This window comes from Microtus ochrogaster, unplaced genomic scaffold (genome assembly GCF_000317375.1).
Source record: "Microtus ochrogaster isolate Prairie Vole_2 unplaced genomic scaffold, MicOch1.0 UNK1, whole genome shotgun sequence".
Taxonomy (NCBI): domain Eukaryota; kingdom Metazoa; phylum Chordata; class Mammalia; order Rodentia; family Cricetidae; genus Microtus; species Microtus ochrogaster.
Genome location: NW_004949099.1, coordinates 2,314,793 through 2,328,664, shown reverse-complemented (window position 1 = coordinate 2,328,664; position 13,872 = coordinate 2,314,793).

Sequence of the window (13,872 nt, the reverse complement as noted above, 5' to 3'; positions counted from 1 at the left end):
CGTCTCCAGGGCAACCGGGCAACCACGGGGCGCCTGACTGAAATCTTAAAGCGCAGGCCTGCTTCTTGGGGTGCAGAACTGTTCTTTACTACCGAGACGACACTTTAATGTGGCATCATCTAAGGAAGGAATTCCATATCCTCATGTGACAGAACGATAGGAAAGGGTCTCCCTGCTGCAAGCCCCTTTACAAAGGCATCTTGAGGATGGATTCCTCTGATGCAATCATCTCTCAAAGCCATACAGAAGAGTTAACTCATTAACTAGTGTGCAGAAACTCTCTGCACAGCATACCTCCTATCAAGGAAGCCAGCATAGTAATGAGAACATCCGCTGGCATTATTGGGCCTTGAAACCATTTTTTAAAACAAAGAAAGAAAAATCACATCTACTGACTCTTTTGGTAAACCTTTCCTCCCCAAAAGTTCCCTTTTCACCCTATCCAACCTCCAAGCTCCCTGCACCAACGCAGGTGCACAGGCTCCCCTCCAGCAGAGGGACTGCTGCCCTTCGTTTGCTCTGACTGAAGGACAATTCTGCTTCTGTTGAGATTCTGCAATTCTGCTTCTCTTTCATTTCCAAATTGCCTCAATTAATCCCTATCTAACGAACATGCCCCAATATTGTTGCTTGAAGGATTTAGTTTCGATGTGAATTTTGAATGAAATGGAAATATTCAACAATAACACCAGCTAATGGAAAGAGAGAAGGGAGGGAAGGACATGCTCCACCCTATAGAGCAAAAGTCAGAAAATTAGCACCTGCAGGCCAACAGTCTATCCTCGTCCATAAAGTTTTATTGGAACAGAGCCACATTTATTTGCCTGTGGCTTACGACTGCTTTCACGCTACAAAAGGAACAGTAGTATATTTACAAAACAGACTGTTTGGCCGGGCGGTGGTGGCGCACGCCTTTAATCCCAGCACTTGGGAGGCAGAGGCAGGCGGATCTCTGTGAGTTCGAGACCAGCCTGGTCTACAAGAGCTAGTTCCAGGACAGGCTCCAAAGCCACAAAGAAACCCTGTCTCAAAAAACCAAAAAAAAAAAAAAAAAAAAACCAGACTGTTTGACCCACAAAGCAAAATTGCTTACTGTTTGAACACTAATACATACACAAAGCTGGAGAGATGGCTCAGTGGTTAAGAGAACTTGCTGCTCTCACAAGGGACCTGAGTTCCTCCAGTTCCCAGCACCCACACAAACAGCTCACAGCTACCTGTAGCTCACAACCCGGGGATCTGATGCTCTCTTCTGATTGCCACAGACACCCACGCACGATCTCTCTGCTCCTCTCTCTCTTCCTCTCTGTCTCTGTCTCTCTCTGTCTCTCTTTCTCACACACACATAAATAGACATTTAAAAATAATTTTTAATGCCACTTGGGTGTAGTAGTGCATGTCTGTAATCCTTCAGTGCTTAGAAGGCTAAAGAAAGAATACAGCAAATTCAGGACCAGCATAGGATATTTTGTCTTAACTATTAAAATAATAATGATAGTAGAAAGTATGACTACTACTACTTTATTATCACCTTCACAGGGCAAAGATCTGCAAAGGGCAATATAGCAGCTGCTTAGGACAACAATCCAAAATTAGAGACACAATTTTTTCAAGTCTTTCAAACTTAAAAGTTATAAAGTGGCTGGAGAGATGGCTCAGCAGTTAAGTGTACTGACTGCTCTTACAGAGGACCCAGGTTCAATTCTCAGAACCCACATAGCTGCTCACACAATAAATCCATTTCCAGTGGATCTAACATTCTCTTCCAGACACCACTGGCATTGCAGGAACATGGCACACAGACCCACATGCAAGCAAAACCCCCAAAAACAAAAGATAAATAAATATTTTAGAATAATAAAGTTATTATTAAGAGTGTTAAGAGGGGAACTGGGCTGATAACTCAGTCATAAAATCCTTGCCACACAAGCATGAAAACCTGAGCTTGATCTGCAGAACCCATGAAAAAAGTCAGGCACAGAGATATACCCTTGCAATCGCAGCACTGGGGTGTCAGAGACAGGGACATGTGTTTGCTCCCTGGAGTTTGCTGTCCACCCTAGCCTACTAGATGAGTTTCAGGCCAGTGAGAGATCCTGTCTCAAAAAGCAAGGCAGACAGCTCCTGAGGAAAGAAGCTGTTCCCTGGCCTCTTTTGGACGCTTATATACATATATGCACAAAGGGAAGTGTGAAGGATTGGGAACACTACTTGCCGAGCATGCAGAAGGAATTTAGGGGTGTTGCTCAATGGTAGAGCATGTGCTTCACGTGTAAAAGACCTAGGGCTCAATCCTCAGAGCCATGGACACATACACATAACTCTGGAAAGCAGGCCTCGGAGTGGAAGGAAAAAGTGGAGCATCCAAAATAATAGAAAAATACAAAATAAGAAGAAAAAGAATAGATAACAATTGGGAAATGAGCGGCATTGAATAAGCATGTTTGAAAGAATAAGAGGCTATATAGCTCAGTGAGAGGACATTTGCCTCATATGGACAAAGCCTGATTTCCAGCCCCAACACTACAGTAAATAAAAAAAAACCAAATAGATAAATAAACAAATCCAGTGCAGCTGATAGGAACAACTTATAAGCCAGGGTTACATGACTCACAATTTCACAAGTTTCAATCCGTGATTGGTTAGCCCTGTTGCTTTGACTTTGTGGCAACACATTATGATAGAGCAAAACTAATCACTTAATAGCGAGGAATGAAAAGAGAAGAGGAGGGGCTGGGCCCCGGAATCCCTGTGGGGGTATCTTCCCTACCACTTTAAGAATCTCCACTTGGCCCACCTCTTACAGTTCCACCACCTAGCGATAGTGCCAAGACGGAGATTAAGTGTGCTGGTTAGTTATCGTCAGTCTGACACAAACTAGAGTCACCTGGGAATTCACCTCCAGTGAGAAATTGTTCCTATCAGATCCGTCTATCGGCATGTCTGTTGGCTAGTTTTCCGTTACCAGGCGTGATTTTCCTCCTGCTGAGTGAGCCAGTTAGACAGTTGTTGGTTACTGCCAGGATATCAATGCCACTGTTGCACTATAGGAATATTTTGCCATGCTTATGGGGAGCTGAGAAAGCCATGAGCGAGTGAAGTGCCGAGGAAATGAGTGCTGTCAGCATGGGCAAGGCCAGGTAAAGGACCCCATAGCCTCGGGTCCAGAAAGATTGCAAAGCTTCCTCGGGGGACTGAATGCTCATGTTAACAGTGTGTGCAGAAAATGCCCATGAGAGCCTCTCCCCCTGGATACTTATGACTTGAAGACCACTTGTCTACAGAGACCATTTCTACCAAGATTAGCTAAGCCTATCCTCTTGATCCCGCTGTACACTATAAACCCCGCTTCCTTGTTTATCTGAATATAATAACCCAATCTCCTTGTTCAGCTGTATGAAATAACCCTACCTCTCTGTTCAACCTTATATAATAAATGCGCTGAGCTTCCAAGATGCTGTAGGTTCTTCATCAGAGATCCCAGTCTGCCCGACACCAGCTTTTCTGTGTGCCCGTGTGTCCAACCATCCACATTTTCGTCATTCCCTCACTGCTCCAGTCAAGCCTATCCCTGAAGTCACGCTGGATGTGGCACATGTTGGCCATTGTTATGGTTCTTAGGCATCACAGGTAGGCAGGGCTATTGATTGCTTCCACCCTTGGAAGCTTGCATAGCAACTTCTAGTACTATGAAAGCTAGTCCCCAGGGACTATTTTCATATTAATGATTGACGTTGGAGAGCCCAGCTCACTGTGAGCAGTGCCACCCCTGGGAAGGTGGTTCTGGGTAAGCTGAGCAAGCCATGGAGAGTAAGTCAGTGAGTAGCACTCCTCCATGGCCTTTGCTTCAGTTCCTGTCTCCAGGTTCCTGCCTTGAGCTCCTGCCCTGTCTTCCCTCAGTGATAGTCTGTGATGTGGAAGTATAAGCCAAATAAGCCCTTTTCCAACAGAAAGCAAACAGCAACACTTTTAAGTATTTACTTATTTTTATTTGTGTCACGATGTGTGTCTGTGTTTACAATAGGGTTCTCTCTGCATCCAAGACTGACCTAGAACTCACAGGATAGCCCAGGCCACCCTTGAACTCATAGCAATTCTCCCACCTCAGAGGGCTGGTACCACACGCCTGTACCAACTCGCTGTCCTCAGTGGTATTCTGACTTGTCTTATTCTTTTTTCATTCTCTCTCTCTCTCTCTCTCTCTCTCTCTCTCTCTCTCTCTCTCTCTCTCTCTCTCTCCCCCCCCCTCCCCATGGTAACTTTGCAGAATAAGACTAAAGCAATCATGGTGGAAACTAGCCCTAGTACCCTCGGTACCAGAGGGTAGAGAATGGCGTGACAGCTCCTCTAAAGATCAGTCCCTGTTTCTGTTAACACACCAGTTATTCCGTGGGAAGGCCCACTAAGAAGGTTTGTCTTGGGCTGTGCCCCAGAAGTGTTTGTGGGAAACAACAGTGGGGATCTGTAGGTGGATTTTTCTTTGGGCCACCAGCTCACAAAAAAATAACATGGAGACTTATTATTAATTATGAAATCTCAGCCTTGGCTTAGGCTTGTTTCTAATAGTTCTCATAACTGAAATTAACCCATATTTTTTAATCTATGTTCTTCCATACGCTCATTACCTCATCTCTATTATACCCATCCTGGTTATTCCACGTCTAGATGGCGACTCCGCCTTTCTTCTTCCCAGAGCTCTCTCTGTCCAGAAGTCCTATCTGTACCTCCTGCCTAGCTACTGATCATTTAGCTTTTTATTAGACCAATCACCATCGCACATCTTCCTTCACACAATATAAAGGAATATTCCACAACAGGATCTTTAAGCATCACAGTGACCTGGGGTGGTAATAACAGTTGGGGCAAATAACATGCTGATTAAATCCTCTTAAAGGGGAGAAGAAGGAGTTTGGGGAGCTAAAGTCTGCACATACATAGAACTGGGCACAAGAATACACAAAGTACTGGAGTTCACAAAGGGCTGTAAGATCTTACTGTTGCTGAGTTTTTGGCTCTGTGCACACTGGAAGGATGAAACAGAGTTGTAAACTGAAGAATCTACCTTTGTCTTGTCCAGTATGGCTTGGTCCTAATCGAGATTATAGCACACAGCAAGAGGAAAGGCCCATCAGTCTCAGTGTAAGGTCTCCGTAGATGAGTTATAAATGCCTGGGAGGCAGAATCGGCAGTCTACACTTTCTGTACCCTCTGTCACTTGCACACAAAACGGAGGAAGGTTTTGCCAGTGCCCATGTGTCTGAAGCACTGGTCTTTGTCAATAGTGTCCATTGACTCACACCTTCTGTCCATTCCTTACATATTCACCCAAGGCTTCCTCCACTCTCCATGTAACCAGGCATCAAAGGTAAGTAAGTTTCCACACGCTCGCAGAACAAAGTTGGAAGATCTAGGAATTCCAAACATTTAAGGAAGTCTCTCTCCAGTAACTTTTTGGTCATTCAGCTAGATGTTCAGCTTGTTTAAAGAAAAACAAAAACAGGGCTGAGTGTGGTGGTGCACAGAGTTAATCCCAGCATTCTGGAGGCAGAGGAAAGTGAATCTCTGTGGATTCAAACCCAGCCTGGTTTACAGAGTGACCAGGTCAGGGTTACATAGAGAGACCCTGTCTCAAAAAGAAGAGGAAGAGGAGGAGGAAAGAGAAAAAGGAAGGAAGGAAGGAAGGAAGGAAGGAAGGAAGGAAGGAAGGAAGCAAGGAAGCAAGGAAGCAAGGAAGCAAGGAAGCAAGGAAGCAAGGAAGCAAGGAAGCAAGGAAGCAAGGAAGCAAGGAAAGAATACTGCTAACATTACTGTTATATATATTGTTATATATATATAACAATAATGCTAATATAACATTATTAACATAGCATTTTATGCCATAACATAAAAATGGCAACAGTGGGATGGAGAGATGGCTCAGTAGATAAGGGCACTGGCTGCTCTTGCGGAAGTCCCAGCACCATATGCTGACTCACAGACATTAGTAATTCCAGTTCCAGTGGATCTGACACCCTCTTCTGACCTGAGCATCAGGCATACATGTGGTACATAGACACACATACATACAAACATTTGTACACTATATATACACACACATATACATTTCTTCTGGTGTGATGGCAAATGTCTGTAATCAAAACCATTTGAGGACAGAGAGGCAGAAAGGGCAGGTGCTGAAGTCCAGCCTGAGCACATGACATTGTGTCTCAAAAACAAAAAACCAAGCAGGGCTGGAGAGATGGCTCAGAGGTTAAGAGCATTGCCTGCTCTTCCAAAGGTCCTGAGTTCAATTCCCAGCAACCACATGGTGGCTCACAACCATTTGTAAAGGGGTCTGGTGCCCTCTTCTAGCCTGCAGGCATACACACAGACAGAATATTGTATACACAATAAATAAATAAATATTAAAAAAAACCAAGCAAACAAGATGTCAATTCAATATGTTGTACTAGTTCAAGTGAATAATCACATGGAAAGTCTGTTTTTTGTCTATTTCTTTTATTATTCTTATTTTTCTTCTTAAACTATTTTTTTTAATTTTTGGGGAAAATCACATATATATCTATTTGAACTTATAAGCTTTATTCTGCATCATGAGAGACAATACCTTTGTTACTTCAGAAACTTTTAAACTATCAGGCAGGAGAGATGACTCACCAGTTAAGAGTACCGGCTGTTCTTCTGGAAGACCCTGTTTCAGTTAACAGCACCCACATGGCAGTTCACAACTATCTGTAATTCCAGTTCCAGGGGACCCAACACCCTCACACAGACACACATGTAAGCAAAACACGAATACCCATAAAATAAAAATAAGACAATATAAGTTATTAAACTGTCATCACCCCAAGAATCCTAGCACCCCCTTTTATGTTTTATGTTTGTTTGTTTGATATTTTGGTCTCTCTCTTGTTTGTGTGTGTGTGTGTGTGTGTGTGTGTGTGTGTGTGTGTGTGTGCGCGCGCGCGCGCGCGCTCACCTGCATATGTAAATGTGCACATTTGTTTGCATGAACACAGACAGGCATGCTGTATGGGTCAGCACAATATCAGGCATTGGTCCTCACCTTCCTCCTGAGTTGAGACAGGGTCTTTGTTGGTTTTCTGCTGCATATGTAAGGCAGCTAGCCATCAGGTTTCTAGGGATTCTTCTGTCTCTGCCTCCATCTTCCTTTATGAGTGTTGTAACGACAAAGTCTTGTTTAGTGTTCATATGGGTTCTGGAAATTCAAACTCAGGTCTTCATGCTATGTGGCAAGTGTTTTTACACACCTCTGCACCTTTCTGGGCAACTCAAATAGACTGTCCAAAATGTTTCCTCTAGGCTGCACTGCTGTAGGAACAGTACTGCTACAGACAGTAGCCTTTAAGTTACCCACCCATTTGGGTATGGCCTCTTATACTATTTATGCTGATGTAAAGGCACATCTGGCCTCTTTACTGGCTGCTCCATGGCGTCTCTCTGACTCTGCCTTCTTCCTCCCAGCATTCTGCTTAGTTTTCCCCACCTAGCTCTGTTCCCCTATGACCTCCCATGCCATTTTCCCTTTTCTGTTTAAACAAAAAATGGTGTATACATTGTTTACATTTTGAGGTCATTGTCCTCATTTGTTGCATATTTGTTTATTGTATAATATTCTAATATGAAGTCTTAGTCTTTAAGTTATATAGGTATTAAGGATTCTAGATCAATAGTCATCTATGTTTATCATACTTATAGTTAGACTAATCAGGTTCTTTAGATAAATAGGGATTGTATTCTGCATAGATAGGTAATCTTCAACCACTTCAAAGAACTGTAGAATATGGCATTGAAATAAATAAATTAAATAAATTAGGGTTCTGTTGACATGAGACATGATTGCTCCTGGCAGCACCAATCTATTACCTAGCGAATGTTGAGCACCAAAGACACTCCATTCGGAGTTTGTTTTCTGCTTGGTACAGTTGGCCTTTGGGCAAAGAATTACCCATGCTTCAACCACTGACAAGGTAAATGGTATCTGGAAATGGATAAACAGAACACAAGGAAAAAGACTGTCAAATCTTGCCAAGACAGGGTAAGACGGTTTTGAAAATTTTCTTGCCTCTGAAAATGGTCTGTCAGTTATACTAGGCCTTAGCCAAAGTTGGTTGCTTCAATGTTGCAAATGAGACTTTGGGTGATTGCTCAGGTAGCTAATTGTCTCCATCATATATTGCTCATTTTGGAAGTTGTTTGATTGCACTTCCTGCTTACTCAAGTAATATTATTTCCCTTCTCGGATCTTCAGTGGGGTTAAAGACTAGTTAGTTGTAGTTACTTTCCTCTCATGACTTGGCCAAGTAATTTATTATACAAAACTTAAAGTCATTAGAATAGAATAATTATTGAATATATTTGTTCTTATTGTATATAATTTTGTATTATATTATAATTTGCATATAATTTTGATCAGAGGGAGAATGTACATTGCAATATGATAAATATATCTTAAAATTGTATCAATATACAAAAATGTTTTAAGCAGAGGTAGAAGCATACATGCATACAATATGACAAAATAACTTTGCCTAGATATACAAATATTGTAGATAAAAATGGGAACATATTCAATATAATTTAAGTTTGTATCAATATACAAGAATCTATACCAATGTAAATTGCCTATAAACAACAGCTCACAAGTATTCACTCTATTACTCACTATTATTAGTGTGAGTAAGCTCACACTTATCTGTTTTCCCATCCAATCCCTCCCCTATTTTTTCTTTTCAAAGACTGCACTCCAGTATTTCCAGGTCTCAAACGCCTAACATCTAAGTGTTCAGATTCTTCCAACACTTGGGAGGCAGCTCTCTGTGAGTTCGAGGCCAGCCTGATCTACAGGGCAAGTTCTAGAACAGCCAGGGTTACACAAAGAAACCCTTTCTTAAAAACGCCAAAACAAAGTTAGTAAATGTTCAGACTCTTTCCTCTTTTGATTTCTCCTTTTCTTCCTCCTCTACTACATTAAGCTAGAGATCTAATGCCTTATTTTGCTTCCCTAGATGGAAATTTATATATAAATATATATAAAATTTGAATCATAGCTGGATATAATAGCTCACTCTTGTAATTCCAGTACGTAAGAGGCTAAAGGAGGGGGATAGCTATGCGTTACAATGAGTTCCACAGCATCCTAGGACTGAGGTCCCATCTCAGAAACAAAGCAAAAAACACTTCTGACCTTTGCAGGCACCCGGTACACCATATGGTGTACAAATATACATGCAGGCAAAACTGTCATATACATAAAGTAAATACGCTTTATAGAAAAGCAAAACAAAACAAAATCCACCTGGCACTGTAACTAAAAACTTGTTAAATTTTACAATGATGAAGGCAAATGCCTGCAAATCTACCTCAACCAGAGTTTAGCCAAGTGCGTAGAAGAAGAGACTCGGTTTTGTTCCCAGAAAACTTTAGCAATGTTCTCATCTCCAGGCCTTCAGCTCCAAAACTACAGGCTCCGCCGCGACAGGTCCCGCCCCCATCCGCTGAGCAAATTTAGCCAACTAGGAGGTGAACTCAGGCTCTTCTAGACCTGCTTGTTGATTTCAGCGGTCCAGGCCGACCCGGAAGCAGAATTCGCAAGTCAAAGATCACGCACAGGATAAAGCACGGCCGCCAGGGGGTGTGCAAGCCGCCCTAATGTCGTGCAGTTCCTCTTTAAACCAGCCCGGCCTCCGAAAACGAAGGCTTGCAGCGGACATTCCGGGCGCTTACCGCCTGTTGTACGAACATGGAGAGGCATCCTTGCTCCTGGGAAGCGCAGAGATTCCACCCACAGAGCCACCGCTGCGGAGCTTCTGGAGCGGCGACGCCGAAGACAACCTAGAGCGACTCAGCGCTGTGCCTCAAGGCAGAGGGAGTGAAGCCTGGTCTTCTAGCTATTGTGCCTTGGGGTCGTCATGGCGATGTTTCCTTGCACCAAGCTGAGGGGTTTCCAGGAGTCATAACTTGACTGCAGACAATCTCCCCTTTCCAATTTTCAGCCACAAATTGAAACCGTGGAAACTCAGCATGGTGAAACCCTTCCGCCGGAAATCTCTAACCCTTAACAGTGCAGAACAGTGGGGCTGAGGCAGTTTAGAAAACCAGGGCAAATTAAAGGGCCGTGGAAGAGAAAGGAACCCTTTACCTGGAGTCCCCTAAGGGTTAAAAACTATGATATATGATACAACAAAATTCTCTGAGAACATTGCCTTCACAGACGATTATTATTAAATAGGAATATTTCAAAGAATGTTACAGTAACTAGCCCGTAATCCCAACACTGGGGGAGGCTAAAACAGGAGGGTTGCGGTGAGTTTAAGATTAGCCTGAGCCTCAGAGTGTGGCCTTGTCTAGATCCAGAAGGAAAAACTCAAGGTCTTAGATAGTTTAGCCTTAAACTTTAACTGTGTTTCTCAACTCTTGTATCGTGACCCCTTTGTGTGTTGGGGGGGGGGGGTGGGGGTGTCAAACGACTCTTTTTCCCAAGGGTTGTCTAAGACCATATTATATCACGACTCATAACAGTAGCAAAATTGCAGTTATAAAGTAGCAACAAAAGTAATTTTATGGTTAGGGGTCACCACAACAGGAAGAACTGGATTAAGGAGTCGCAGCATTAGGAACATTGGGAACCACTGCACTTAAAGCATGACTCATTGGCATTTTAATTTATTGATTTTGAGAGATTACGTGTAGCACAGGCTGGCCCCTCTAAATAGCCAGTGATGTCCCGCCTCCTCAGGCCTGGGAATCAGGTGTATGCTGCTACCCGTAGCTTTATTTGGTTTTACTTTTTTTAAGGCAGGGTCTCCTACTAGCCCAGGCTTGCACAGGCTGGCCTCTGTCTCATGCCTCAGCCATCCCAGGGCTAGGATTATAGGTACGATCCACCACATCTTGATACATCTTTGAGAGTATCCTAGCTGTAACCTGTAACCTGAGAGCCTTAGAAGATGACTAACCTTGTTTAGCAGTGAAAGCATAATTTAACGTTAATGTCACCACTGTAGTAAAGATGCCTTTGACACTTGGGACCTGTGCTTTTGTCATGTCAGCCTGTAATGCTATCCAGCCCACTTCAGAAACCTCCCCTTGATCACATTTACAAAAAAAAAGTACAAAGGAATGAAATTCCTTAGAACACTTAGACAGTGCACCTTCTAAAGTCACCCTGTGTTGAGAAACCCTTGCCTGTGTATGTAATGTGCACTGTCATGTTGAGAAACCCATGCCTGTGTATGTAATGCGTCATGTTAAGAAACCCTTGCCTGTGTATGTAATGTGCACTGTCATGTTGAGAAACCCATGCCTGTGTATGTAATGTGTTCTGTCATGTTGAGAAACCCTTGCTTGTGTATGTAATGTGTACTGTCATATTGAGAAACTCATGCCTGTGTATGTAATGTGTCATGTTGAGAAGCCCATGCTTGTGTATGTAATGTGTACTGTCATGTTGGGAAACCCATGCCTGTGTACGTGATGTGCATTGTCATGTTAAGAAACTGATGCCTGTGCATGTATGGTCCTCCTAAGCATCTTTCTCTCTCCTTTATTATCCAAGTTTAAATGTACACTAAAAACCTTTTTTTCCAAGACCATGTCTCACTATGTATCCTTGGTTGGCCTGGAACTCACTATGTAGACCAGGTTGACCTCAAAATCACATAGATCCACCTGACTCTGCCTCCCCACCATTGTACCCAATCGAGAACATTTTCTTTCTAAACTCCAACTCTGCTTCATATGAGATCATTCTGAAATTCTCTTTGCTGCAAGTCAAGAGCCTGGCTTGTGGGCTAGTAACATGGATGCCTATAATGTCCAAAGCCTGGTTAGACCTCCAGCACAGCATGAATCAGGAGTGCACAAGCACACTTGCTGTCCTGGCCCTCGGGGAGGACCAGGAGTTCAAGGTCATTATCAGCTGTATAGTAAGTTGAAGCCAACAGGGGTTATAAGAAACTGTCTCAAAACCAAAATTTATCATTAGTGTCTGAAGAAGTAGATCAAATGGTGGAGCGCTCGCCTAGCATCCGTGAACCCTGAGTTTTCTCCTCCGTACTACATAAACCGGGCATAGAGGCAGAAACTTGTAAGGCTAGCCATTAAGAAGGGAGGCAAGTAGCAAGTTTAAGATCAACTAGGAACACATGAGACTATTAGAAAAGAATCCTGGCTAGGAATGGGGGCTCATGACTTTAACCCCAGTGCTCTGCAGCCAGAGGCAGGTGGATCTCTGTAAGGCCAGCCTGGTCTACATCTGAGTTCAAAGTCAGCCTAGGTTACGCGGTGAGACCTTGACTCAAAAAAACAAAGACAAATCAAAACAAAAAAAATCTGGCTTCACCCGAGTGGAAGTCTCTGAAAAGAATGTGTTAAGTTGCCATTTGAAGTAGGGCTGAGCTGTATCCCCCTCTCTTCTATGCTGTTGACAGAACCAACTCCGAAGGTATGCAAGCAAAGCACAGGAAACAATGGATAGGCCACCATTTGTTTTTAGACAGATCCATACAGATGAGGAGAGAGATGAGCATGTGTAGCGCTCTGTCTAGGACATAACGACCTAGTAGCTGCCCATCCAAAGGACAGTTGAAGGGACAGTAGGGGACAGTTTTCATCTAAGATCAAGCCTTCGGAGGCTTATAAATTATGATGTTTGTGTTACTGTTGTTTGGTTTTTCAAGACAGGGTTTCTCTGTGTAGCCCTTGTCCTGGAACTCACTCTGTAGACCAGGCTGGCCTCGAACTCACAGAGATCTGCCTGCCTCTGCTTCCTGAGTGCTGGGATTACAGGCGTGCGCCACCACTGCCCAGCGAGGATGGGTCCTCTTGCCTCTGTTCGACCTGTCTGTTTGCGAGTTGCTGTTTACCTTAAATTGCAGGATCACAGATCCGAGAGATAGACAGCCTGTGAGGCAAGTAGACAGTGGACGTTGGCCCCTGAGCCAGCACTTGCCTTCCCAGCAGGAGTTTCCTTAGCACAGGACTGGTGGTTGTAGACCACTGCCCCACCCCAGCTGCAGCAACTCCTTTGACTCCTAAGACTGACGCTGGCCTTTGTTCTTCCTCAAGATACAGGCACACTGAAGGAAAAGCTCGCTTTCCTGTTTCGTCACCTTTCCTGCCTGTTTTCCTTTCAGGGTGAGAAGCAAAACCTGGCCAGCTAGAATCCCTCCCGTCTATCTTCTCTTCTGGGGTTCTAGATGTAGATCTGACACATCTGAGAAAATTAAGAGACAGTTTGCAGGGATAAAATTTTCAAGGTTAATGTGAAGTACATGCTGCCAGGAATACAAACCCAAGTGACAACCTGCACCCTCTTGGAAGTTAAGTGGCTTTATTTTGAGGGAGATGGAGAGTGAGCAGGGACATGAAGATCTATCTACCTGTCCACCGCGTCCTTGCCTTTCTATTACACAAACTCCCGTGGCTTTTTAGTCGGTATGTCCTTTGGGTTCAGTATTACAAAAAGCTGGTAGCATTAAGTTAGAGGTGGAGCCCAGTTCAGACTTAAAATTATTTGGAAAGATGTTTTCAGTGCTTGAAAAGTAAAGTAGCATTCAGAGTGAGATCCCATGACTATTCCCAGCACTTGTAGGCTGAGGCAGGAGAATTATGAGTTTGAGGCCAGCCCGGGCTACAGTTTAAGATCCTATCTCAAAAGAAGAAAAAGAAAGAAAGAAAAAGAAAAGAAAGAGAAACATCATGAAGTAGCAGACTGAGAACCGGTGTTGATCTTGGAGGTCACATCTAACGTGAAAAGAGGTATTGGTCAATATCCTAAAGAACTCCACAGAACCTTCGCCTAGTGTGCACAGAACCTTCTCCTAGTGTGCACAGAACCTTCTCCTAGTG